Below are 12,326 nucleotides of genomic sequence, written 5' to 3'. Positions count from 1 at the left end.
ACAAAGTGTTGTATATGAAAATCATACTGGGGAGGGATGTTTCAAATTTAACAAAATAATCCCAACACTGTCTTTCTTGTCTGTATACTCTTCCACACTTCTTTTCTGCTCTTTAGTTTATTTTTATTTGCTACTTTTATTTTAATAATAATGATAATTTTATTAATTTTCTTTCTTTTTTAATATTACTATTACTAGCCATCCATTTACCTCCAAAATTTCTATTTCCTCCACAAAGAACAAAATAAACCAAACTATTTGAAACAAATAGTCATAATCACAAAAACTAAATCTACATATTGGTAGGGTCTAAAAAAATGTAAACTTCATTTTGCATCATTAGTATATCACCTTTTCCTCAGTCTTCTGGAGCAGACAAAGGACACTGCATTGACTCCAAACCTTAAGACCTTCATGGTTGTTCTCCTTTAAATGTTGTAGCTATTGTATAATTTGTTCCTTGGTTCTGCTCACTTCATTCTGTGCTAATTCATGTCAATCCTCTCAGGTTTTTCTGAATCTATTAAGTCAATTTATTTTTATTTTGATTTTTTGATTTTTTTTCAAGGCAATGGGGTTAAGTGACTTGCCCAAAATCACACAGGTAGATAATTTTTAAATGTCTGAGATCAAATATCCATAGCCAGTGCCACCTAGCTACCCTGTCAGTTTAAATAGTATATTCACAGGCCAACATTTGTCCAGTCAGATGATGACACCCACTTTATTTTCAGTTCTTTTCTACAATAACAACAGAAATGCTGCTATGAGTACTTTTTGGACCTATAGGACATTTCTCTTTTCTTTCTCTGATCTCTTTGGTATATAAGCCTAAAAAATAGTAGCTTTGATCAAAGGGAGCACCTTGAATGCAGTTCCAAAAGGCTTTCAGAATGGCTGGAGCAATTACTAGCTCTACTATTGGTGCATTAAAATGCCTTCATTCCCCAGTACTTCCAATTATCATTATTCTCCTTTTTATGTCATTTTTTGCCATTCTGATGGAGATGAATTGGATTGTCAGAGTCACATTATATTCTAAGAAGATCTATCCATATGAGAAAATCCAGGAACCAAAGGGAGGAAGGCATCTGGGGGAAAAATCAATGGAAGTAGTAATTAAAGTAAAACTGTGATTGAAGTATGCTATAGACACCAAAGCAGAGATGAAATAGATGAGAAATGTGAAAATAGACGGTCATAAACTTAGGATGGAGTAGTGGGGGAGGTTTAGGCAACAGACCTTGGAAGGGATCTTAGAACTCATCTAAATTTAATCCCTCTATTTTATTTTATTTAATTTTTGGAGGCAATCAGAGTTAAGTAACTTGCCCCAGGGACACAACTAGTAAGTGTCTGAGATTGGATTTGAACTCAGGTCCTCCTGACTCCTGGATTGGTGCTCTAGCTATTATGTCATCTAGTTGCCCCTCACCTCCTTATTTTAAAAAAAATCTCCTTTTAAACTTTTATTTTACTTTTAAAAATTAACAAACACTTATTATCTTTTCCTCCTACTCCCCCCCATTGAAAAAAGAAGAAAAGTGCCTTGTCAAAAAATGCAGTCATTAGAAAATAATCCATGAATTGGCCATGTCCAAAAATGCATGTTTGCAGTCTTTGTCTTGAATCCATCCTTTCTTAGCCAGGGGAAGAAACTACTCTGGAATCATAGCTAGTCATTACATTGATCATTCTTAATTCTTTCAGAGTTGGTTGTCTTTTCAATGCCATTATTACTGTGTAATTGGCTTTCTACATTTTGTTCCCTTAGCTAAATATGACTTTATATAAATCTTCCCAAGCTTCTTTAAAACTATATCTTTTGTTATTTCTTCTAGCACAGTGGTATTTCTTCCCATTCCTATACCAACCAGCAGGTTGCTGCAATAGTCCAGGCATGGGGTGATGAGGCATCCTCCTGATGTGGTGGCTGGGTCAGAAAGGGTGAATACAAGAGCTGTGATGGAGGTAAAATCTACAGGGTTTGTCACCAGATAGGCTATGGGAGTGTGGGATAGAATGAAGAGAGGATAACACCCAGGTAAACGGAGCAGCCCCAAAAGCTAAAATAAACTTAAACCTAAAAGCTTCTCACATGTTAGATTTTGTATGTCTGTACAAAATGTACCAAAGTGATTTTCCTTAAGGGCAGATCTATGTCACTCTCCTTCTCAATAAATCCCAGTGACTCTCTATTGCCCCTAATGTAAACTAGAAATACTTCTGTCTAGCTTTAAAGTCCTCTAGTCTGGCTCCAATCTATCTTTCCAGTCTCATTGTACATTGCTCTGCTTCTGTGATCCAGCCCAACAATTCTCAAACTTTGGCTTTGGGAACCCTTTATCATCTTAAAATTATCTCAACCCTTATTACTTTTAACACATTAACACATTAATCATAACACTCTTAAAAATTGAGAATCGGGGGTAGCTAGGTGGCACAGTGGATAGAGCACCAACCCTGGAGTCAGGAGGACCCAAGTTCAAATCTGACCTCAAACACTTAATAATTACTTAACTGTGTGACCTTGGGCAAGTCACTTAACCCTATAGCCTTGCAAAAAAAAGCTCCCCAAATTATTGAGAATCCCAAGAGTTTTTGCTTATGTGGATTATAACTGGCATTATTTGCCAAATTAGAAATTAAAACAAAATTTTAAAATATTTTAACAATGATAATAAACTTATTACATGTAAATATAAATAACATGTTTTCTGGAATGGAAGTACAAAAATTAGTGCAAATAGCATTGTTTTACATATTTCTACAATTTTTTTCAGATCTGGCTAAATATGAAAGAGCTCGGTTCTCATATTTTTTTTGTGCATTCAATCTGTTCTTTTATGGTGCTTTGATTGAAATAGATGAAGAAAATCTGGCCTCACACAGATATGTAGTTGGAAAAGGGAAGAATATTTCAATAGGCAAATAGCTTTGCTATTGTTGAGTCATTTCATCCCTGTCCAACTCTTTTGTGACCTCATTTTCTTGGCAAAGATACTGGAGTGGTTTGCCATTTCCTACTGTAGCTCATTTTACAGATAGGAAACTAAGGGTGAAGTGACTTGCCCCAGGGAGTATCTGAGGCTGAATTTGAACTCAGGTCTTCCTGACTCCCAAATCCTGTAAACTCTCTCTGTCTGTCTGTCTGTCTGTCTGTCTCTCTCTTTGTGTCTCCCTCTCTCCCTCATTATCCCCCCACAAATCCAACAAAAAAACCCTTGTAACAAAATGTGGAGACAAGCCAAACTAGTTCCCATCTTGGCCATGTCATAATGCTCTTTCAAAAGGAGATCCGAGTTCCTTATCTTTCCCAGATTGCTCTTTGCTTTATTGGAACACAGTTAACCTAAGGATGGCTAGCTTCCCATTGTCCTTGGGCAAGCCTTTCCGTTCCTTTTGTGACTGAATTTTATTCTTCTTATTTCTAGTTTCCAATTTGCTTTCATTTTAATCCTATCCTCCTAGTGCCAGCCACTCAGTTCGGATCAGTGTCTTCTACCAACTTAACAGACAAGCTTGCCATCCTGCTATCCAGGGCAGGAATGAAAATGTCACGGAATTCATCATGGACCCCAAACAAGCGCTCCTTATTTGGGGCCCATGCTGTCAGCGACCCTTTGAAAACAAGAGAGCACAGCTGGCTAACCTTGTCAAGTGGGGGCATCCACTTAAAACTTGAGCTTTGAAATGTCTGTTTTTCCAACTGGTAAATGAATATGTCACGTCCCAGAGGATGGAAAAACTTTGCAAAATTGAAGACGGATTCCTTCAATTGCTTCTCACCCGATCTACCAAGCTATAACTCTGTCAGAGACAATTACATTAGTCTGACAGGATGTATTTCTTAAGTAGCTCTGCTACTTATCTTCCAGTATCTCATTCTCTTCTAATGTTTGCAAATCAATTAAAAAAACCTGCTCCCTCGTCCATTAATTTTCCACGAATGGACCTTCTGAATTAATCTACATCGCTGCTTACACTTACAAAATGACTTTCTTTTACATTTCCTAATTGGTGGCTTTTCTTCTACAGGGTGGTAAAGGACTCATTTATTCAGTATGGGCAATACATATTCTTTATATTAAAACCCAAACATTCCCATATGTTAGAGCTGATGAAAGAGCTGGAGAAAGGCCATTAGCCTAGCTCCTCAACAACCACGGTAAACGAGACACTTTGATTATGTCGCTATGAGAAGTTTGTCAGGATGTCACCCTCATACCTAATTAATAGAGGCCCAAAATATACACAGCAAGGCCTTATGGTCTCAGTCTCCTCTACTATGGAATATATGATCGTTCATTCTGGGTTGAGTTGAAATGACCCTTTCCTTAGAAAAATCACGAAGTGTAAATTCATAATTTAAGTCAATCAATAAGCAGGCTCTGTGACCCCAGGGTCCTCTGCCTCAGTTTCCCCAATTGACAAATGGGAAAATAATAGTGCCTATCTCTGAAAGTTGTTGTGAAGATAAAATGAGATAATAATTGCTTTAAAAAACTCCAACACCTAATATCTAGCACAGCATATGTAGGACACACAGTGGGCGATAAATAGATGCTCATTCTCTCCCTCCTGATGTGCTGATCTGAATGCGGTAGTAGTAGTAGTAGTAGTAGTAATAATAATAATAATAATATGATGATGATGATGATGATGATGATGATGATGATTAGCATTTGTGGGGCACTTTAAAGTTTGCAAAGTGCTTTAAAAATATTATTCCCTATTTTCCTCACACCCACTGAGGCAGGCAGAGGTTAAATGACTTGTTCAGGACCACACAAATTGGACAGGGCTTGAACTCAGGTCTTTACTCCAAGTCTAGAATTCTTTCCACTGGGCCATCTTTCAAGTTGTCCCAAGTGCTAGTGAGGATACCTTTGTACCATCTCTTGGAAACATCTTCTCCTGGGGCAGGGTGTCATCTCCTTACATTTAAAAATTTTTTTTTTTATTGTTTGCAAGGCAATGGGGTTAAGTGGCTTGCCCAAGGCCACACAGCTAGGTAATTATCAAGTGTCTGAGGCCGGATTTGAACTCAGGTACTCCTGACTCCAGAGCTGGTGCTCTATCCACTGCACCACCTAGCTGCCCCATCTCCTTACATTTTGATAATTGCAATAGAGGAAATTGAGTCTGCTTGCCTGTCTTTCCCCACTCCAGCTCATGCTCCATTGGTTGTGAATGTGTTCTTCCCCAAGGGTAGATCTGATCATGTTGTCATCCTATTCAATGATCTCCAGGGACTCCCCTACACCTCCTGGATCACCCATAAAATCATCTGGCTCTCAAAGCCCTTCATAAACTGACTCTTATCTATCCTTCCAGTCTTTGTCTTTGTTCCTGTAATGTTTCCTTTGCTCCTGCCATGTCCTCTTGGCTGTTCTTGAGGAAGTCCCTCCTCCAGATGTATCCCTCCCACTCCTGTCTTCTATTTTTCCTTTAAGAATTCTACCTCTTGTAAGAAGCCTCTCCTGAATCCCCTGAATGCTGATGCCTGCCCTCAGAAGTGACCTCTGCTTTACCCAGCCTGTCTTGTTAGTATGTGGTGTCTCTTCCATCAGATCTTGAGTCATCTGAGGGCAAGATCTGTCTCTGTGTTCCTTTAGTACAGAATTTGAACATATAGTAGGTGTTCAATAAATGCTGTGGACCTAACTTGATATGGAACTTTGCAAAAGGGAATGCAGACCAGTTTACTACTCAGGCACACATACAAGACATAGCTACCACTGGCTATCTTCTACACGGCCTCAAGAGCTCCAGTTTTTGTTCTTACATGAGGACATATGGATAGATGTTACAAAGAGGTCCCTGAAGGTCTGACATAAGAGGAACGTTCCTGTCCATGCTCTCCAGAAGTAGAATCAGTTTTCTTTCTTGGGGAGTCATGTGTGCCCCCTTGCATGAGGTTGCTCTGAAGAGTCTGGATGGACACAAAAGGTAGGCCCCTATTAGGGGCCACATGGGTCTGTCAGCCTCTGAGGATTAGCATAGGAATCATGGAGCACCAGGTTGGAACGCAGTAGGTACTCATATCGCTGCATAGGCATTAATGGGGAAACTGCCAATCTCAATGAGGTTTAAGTGGAAGAAGGGATTGTGATCAGAGAGAATGTTTGGCTTTCAAGATCATGAAGGGAGATCAGAATGAGGACTTGAGGTACCATGAGAGAACATCTAATCAGTATGTTGTAAAAAGTGCATGTAAATTGTGACTACTTTTGTGAGTGGCCGAGGCAGAGGGAAGATGGGGCTCAAAGAGTCTGAGGACATTGAGGGACACCTTTGGTTCAATGGAAGCCAGGCTAATCTTAAAGGAGACAATATATTTCAGTTCCCAAATTCAAGGCAGGGACTGAGATGGACAGGAACACTGAGACACAGATGCATTTCAAACACCTCGAGAAAGGAGGACCAGGTGGAGAACGTAGATGCCATTTTGAGAAGGTCCTAACCTAGGATGGCTAAGAGAATGCTAGCTGGATGTTGGAAGACTTGGGTTCTATCATCTATCATATAACTTGTGTGACCTGGGCAAGTTATTTCACTCTCTGGGTCTAAGTGTCCTGATCTGTAAAATGAGGACCCTTCTGACACTGGACATTGTGATATAGACAGTTAAAGGAACCTCCAAGGTGTGGAGATTGCATTGGTTGCTCAGGGAGCTCCTGGAATTAGCACTTACTGATAAGTGGTATTAGTCCTCCTCTTGGTTCTGATGGTAGTAATGGTGATTTCCTTCATCCCTACCCCACTACCAAAAAAAAATCTTGACAAAAGAAGCATCCAGATTGGAGAGGATGCCAGGGAGAGAGGGATCAGGTACTGAGTGGCTCAAGAAGATGGAAAGAGCAGGAGAGGAAGAGCTCCAGCATGAAGGGAAGCATGCTAACAAGAGGGGGCATTCAGAGGGCACTTTGGAAGTAAACAAGCATTTATTAGACACCTACTATGCCAATCATTGTGGTAAGTGCTGGGCTACCAAGAAAGGCAAAAAACAGTCCTCCTCTTAGGACCTCACAGAGGCAGGGGACATAAAAATAAACTTGGGGTTTTTAGGGTATGGAAAGGATGTTCTTGCCCTTGCCTTTGTAAGAAATGGGTTATAAAGTTAATTACTCTTTTGTTCTCAAGGCCAATTTTTGGATTTTTAAATAAACTTGTTAGACACTAGGACCTCCTGTGAGAAAATCTACACCAATTTGTCTGGGTTGTTGAGAGGTTCAATGATATTTGTAAAGCATTCTGCAAATCTTAAAGTTGCATATGATGCAATAATAGCTAATATTTCAGTAGCGCTCTGGCTAGTTATTATCAGGTGTTTGAACAAATCTTTAGATTAGGAAATCTAGTGTTTACATAAGTATACATTAGCATGTTGTTAATGGACTTTCCCCAATTCATGAACTTTGTCCTTGGCACATTGTATGTGTGTGCTGTGTTTGTGTGCGTGTGTGTGCATGCATGTGTGTGACTGTTAATATCGCACATTCATAAACAGCTAGTAATGAAATTTGTGCTGCAGATGTATTTCCCCATTAGAAATTTTATTGATTGCAAATTATCTCTTTAGGTTTTCTTCTTTGACACTAAAGAAAGATTGTGGAAAGTCGGGTTAACTACATTAACAGTACCAAAGAGCTCACCGAAAAAAATGTATCTCAAAGAATTCCAACACAGGTTATCTAAGATTCCAGTGAAATTTACATTCATATTTGGAGTAGAAAAAAATTCTTTATTACTGCAATCCTTTAAAAACATCTATCTGCATTGGCACCAGAATGCCACAGCTTTAATTTTGTTTTAATTGTTTGGGAAGGTGAATCATTTGTGGACTTGATGTTTCCTGCAAAATAAATCTTTCTTTGATAGCTCTATCACCTAATGCATGTATTGAATAAGACTGAACAGATGTAATCATCTCTTAGGCAATGGCAACTTATTCATACTGTTTCACTTTATGTTAATCTTATCCAAATCCTTTTATAAAGCCTTCATAAAGATTCTGTCAAACATGCCGGTTCTTTTTGCCTTTTTCTTAAAAAAAATAAAAATTTACCCCCCCCCCCCAAATGTCATGGGTAACAGACCCCTCTTCAATTTCTATTTCAGTGTTGAATTACTGACTTTTGTCTCTCATTAATTAGTGCAATTAGTTGTCTTTTTCAACCCCACAGGAATTCTCTCTAAATGAGGTAAGTTGGGTCTGCAAACTTGATTTCCTATTTCTTGTCTTCATCCTGGAACTAGTTCTCTGATCCATTGGTTTTAGATGGCCTCTTTTTCTGGTACTTAGATCATATCTCAGAATTGATTTTTTTTCCTTCCCTGATCAATAGTAGTGATAATAGCAACTGCAACCAAGCTATAGTGGAATATGGAAGAGGAGTTGATCCCTTAGGGGGTCCCTGATCAGATCCCCACAATAGACTTGATGATCTTACAATAGCTATCAGTCTAAAGGGCACTTCTCTTGGAGATAGACTTTTGTCCTAACACCTTGCAAAGAAGAGGTACAGGAAACACCTCTCACTCTTTCAGTCAGCTGCAGTATGAAAGTGTGGCTACTCTTTCCCAAAGCATATAAAAGCATGCCATTGTAGTCTTGGATTCTTTTTCCTCCTCTTGCTCTCTTCTCCTTTGGACATCCAGACCAAAGGACAGCAAGTAGAATGAGATTATTTCTTACCTCTACCCTAAAGCAGCAATGCAGAGAAGTGGACAGCAAAGCTGCTCAAGTTAGCCCAAGTGGCCTGAGAAGGGAGGTCAACAGATCTCAAGTTAACAGCAGTCTACCTTCTGTCTTCCTATTTCCATTTCTGAGCAAAGACCAGAGAGTAAGGATATTAAGGATGGATGTTTCCATGGAGCTATTTCAAGGGCAATTCTAAGTTCAAGAGTTTCCAAACTTTGGAGTTTTCAAATTCTGCTGTCCAGGAGAGCACATCTCTTAGGGGGGATATTTGCTGAAAGTCATCTTTCTTGGAGAAAGAAGAAAATTCCTAAAGGCAAAACCAAAAGGTTCAAGTCATGCCTTCCCATGATTTCCAACCTTTTCTTTCTTGGTGTTTGTTTATTTATTTTCTTCTGTAAATACTTATCTAGGCACATGCCTCTCCTTTGGAATGAAAGCTCCCTGAGAATAGGCAGTTTCCTTTGTTATTTGTGAAAATGAAAAGCTATGGGCTTAGCGTGTAATTGGTGCTTGATAAGAGTTAATCTATGCAGGACTAGAGTTCAGAAAAGAGACTCCAGCAAAAGTCACTCCTGTGAGTCATCTGTAAAAAAGATATTCATTAAAATCTTGGGAGGTGAGGAAGTTAGCAAGAGATAAAAGTATAGAGAAGAGGGGACAGGACAAAATCTGGTTTGAGAAACTGATATAGAACAATGAACTATATATAGGTATCTATGTATGTTTGTAGGTATGTATGTATAAAGCACTTAAAAGACAGGGAATAGGAAAATAGACCATCCCTGCTCTCAAGGAACTCATATTTTAATGAAGAAGACAACACAAAGGAGCTGGCAAAAGCTGGAAGGGTGTTTGGACAAGGCAACCAAGAGAAAATAGAATTTCAAATTTCAATTTCTCAGAGGCGAGAGAGGATCTAGGGGATGATGATTAACTGTATCAAATGCTTAGAGATCAAGAGATGAGTCTTGAGAAAAGATCATGCATGAGATTTAACAATTAAGACTGATACATTGGTACACTTGTACCTGGATAACTTTATAACATAAAAAATATATTCATATCTTTAATCTTGATCACTCCACTTCTTTGTTCATGAATTTGGGAATGCTCCTGACGCATAATTTATTGTCATTCCACCTCTTCCTCTCTTTTACAATCAAACCCTCAAACTCTCAGTTCTCTCCCAGGTTCTCACCCTTAAGTCTGGGTTCTCAATCTTCTCCCTCTATATGAAGGATTCTTAATCTGGGATCTATAAACATGTTTTAGAAATATTTTAATAACTGTATTTCAATATAATTTCTTTAGTAATTGTATGTTTTTTCTTTTATGTACTTTCTTTTGAGAAAGTGTCCATAAGAGTCACCAGATTGTCAGCAGGATCCAGGACATAAAAAAAGTTAAGAACTCTTATTCTAGGCTTAAGATCCCTTGGGGATCTCATCAGTTCCTATGGGCTCAATTATTATCTCTAAGTAGAGAATTCCTACGACTATATAACGAGTCCTAATCTCTTGTTAACTGTAATTTTCTTAGGCTAAAAATGAGAAAAAAATTAACAATAAGTAGATGATATTCTTAAAAGATATTAACTCTGATACAGAGTTTTGGGGGCTACTTATACATAGAAGACAATGCAATAAAATTTTTGGTGGCCAAATAATCAGGTTACGCATTAGTACATAAGATGTCATAATTTGGCATAACCGTTCACAAGGTCTGTTCTATTTTAAGAAAACAGAGGATTCAGTTAGAAGGAAGACTATTGTATCCCAGTTTAGGATAACCAGACCAATTCCTGTTTCCTCAGGATGGTCTTCATAGCTTTCACAGCTGTAAAATCTAAACTTGCAAGCTTACATATGCAATCAGGGGAAACAGGTTGTGTGAAGCAGACAGAGCCTTCAGATTTATATCTACAGAGACACAGACCTTGAGGAAGTAAGTTAATATTCAGACTTACAAACCCTGGTTAGAGGTGGAGAAACCAAGTTTTGATCAGAAATATAGGATTAAAGATATTAGACTCTATTGAGGTTATCTAGAATCATCAGCTCAATTTTAGACATTTCCCACTGATGGTCCCACAGGATTCTTCAACTCAACATGTTCCAAACTTCCTCTCCTTTCTTAGACTCTCAGGCTCACAACCTACATATCAACCTCAATTCCTCACCCTCACAAATCTCACACACCTCAGCTATTTACCAAGTCTTGTTGATGTTACCTTCAAAACTTTGGATACTTCTCTTTCTCTGCACTCAGACACACCCTGGTGTGGGCCCTTATCATCTCACACCTGGACTACTGCCATTACTTATGGAAGTCTGTGGCAGCTAAGGCCCAGACATCCTGAGTTAAAATAAAAGCATTTTTCTCCAATGGGATCCTTGATGACCTGACAATGAGGTGGACATCCTGAAATTGGAGAAGGGATCATTCTATGGTCCTTTGTCTACTTCCCATAAATATGCGCTAAAATCTCATTCTGGGGGTCCTGGTTACTAGCTGAACCTCCCCATGCATACGCATTTGGCTGTAAAGCTTAGAACTATTAAATATGTACATTAATCAAATTTCTGTTCTTTCTTAAGAACTTCTGGGGGCTAACACAAGTCGGCCTGATACCAGGTTGTTCCTTATTAGGGTAAATCTTTTTTTTTTTTTTGCAGGGCAAATGGGGTTAAGTGGCTTGCCCAGGGTCGCACAGCTAGGTGATTATTAAGTGCCTGAGGCCACATTTGAACTCAGGTGCTCCTGACTCCAGGGCCAGTGCTCTATCCACTACACCACCTAGTTGCCCCCTTATTAGGGTAAAGTAGAAGTTAACACATGCAGTTTAATTCTTTATTAGGGCCCAAACTCATGTTTGTGAGATCATGTCGTGAACCCCCCCCCCCCCCCAAGAAACTGCTGTGACTCCTTATTATCTCCAGGATTAAATAAAGCCATTTCCCCATCAAATTCCTTTATACAATCTGGTTTCTGTTTTTCTAGTCTTTATACTTCACTTCCCATTTCTAGACTCTTCCCCCAAGGTGGCTTTCCTTTCTTTCCTTCTACCTCCTCAGACCTAGCTAAAGCCCCTCTTCTTCAGTGAAGCCTTTCCTTGTCCTGTTTCTCATCCTCTTGCCTTACTTCATTGCTAGTGACTTACCTTTAAGACTGTCTTGTATAAACGGAGGTCTTTGCACGCCGATTTCCTCTTTAGAATAGAAGCTTGAGGGCAGAGGGATGCTTGGCCTTCACTTGCCCTTTACAACACAATTCCTGACTGATGGTAAGCCCTTATTAAAAGCCTATCACGATGCAGATCATCATTTAGTCAAAGCAACATTGATAAATTTGTAATGGACAAGTGGAAGAAACTGTGAGGCTGAATTCTTTTCTCCCAATTTAAAGTAATTCATAGGATACTTCTTGTCTCTATTAGTCCTCTAAGGAACCTGGCACTTTTCCATCTGGCCTTGCAGTTGAAAACTTCCAAGCTTTGCTCCCCACATTGGATTGGGAGCTCTCTAGTTGAACTGAGTTTTCTATTTGTATCCCCAACACTTACCTTGCATACAGTTAAGTGCTTAATAAAAGCTTTATATGAAATAAAGAATTCAAATGC

Source organism: Macrotis lagotis, chromosome 2 (genome assembly GCF_037893015.1).
Source record: "Macrotis lagotis isolate mMagLag1 chromosome 2, bilby.v1.9.chrom.fasta, whole genome shotgun sequence".
NCBI lineage: Eukaryota > Metazoa > Chordata > Mammalia > Peramelemorphia > Peramelidae > Macrotis > Macrotis lagotis.
This window is presented reverse-complemented; position numbering follows the sequence as displayed.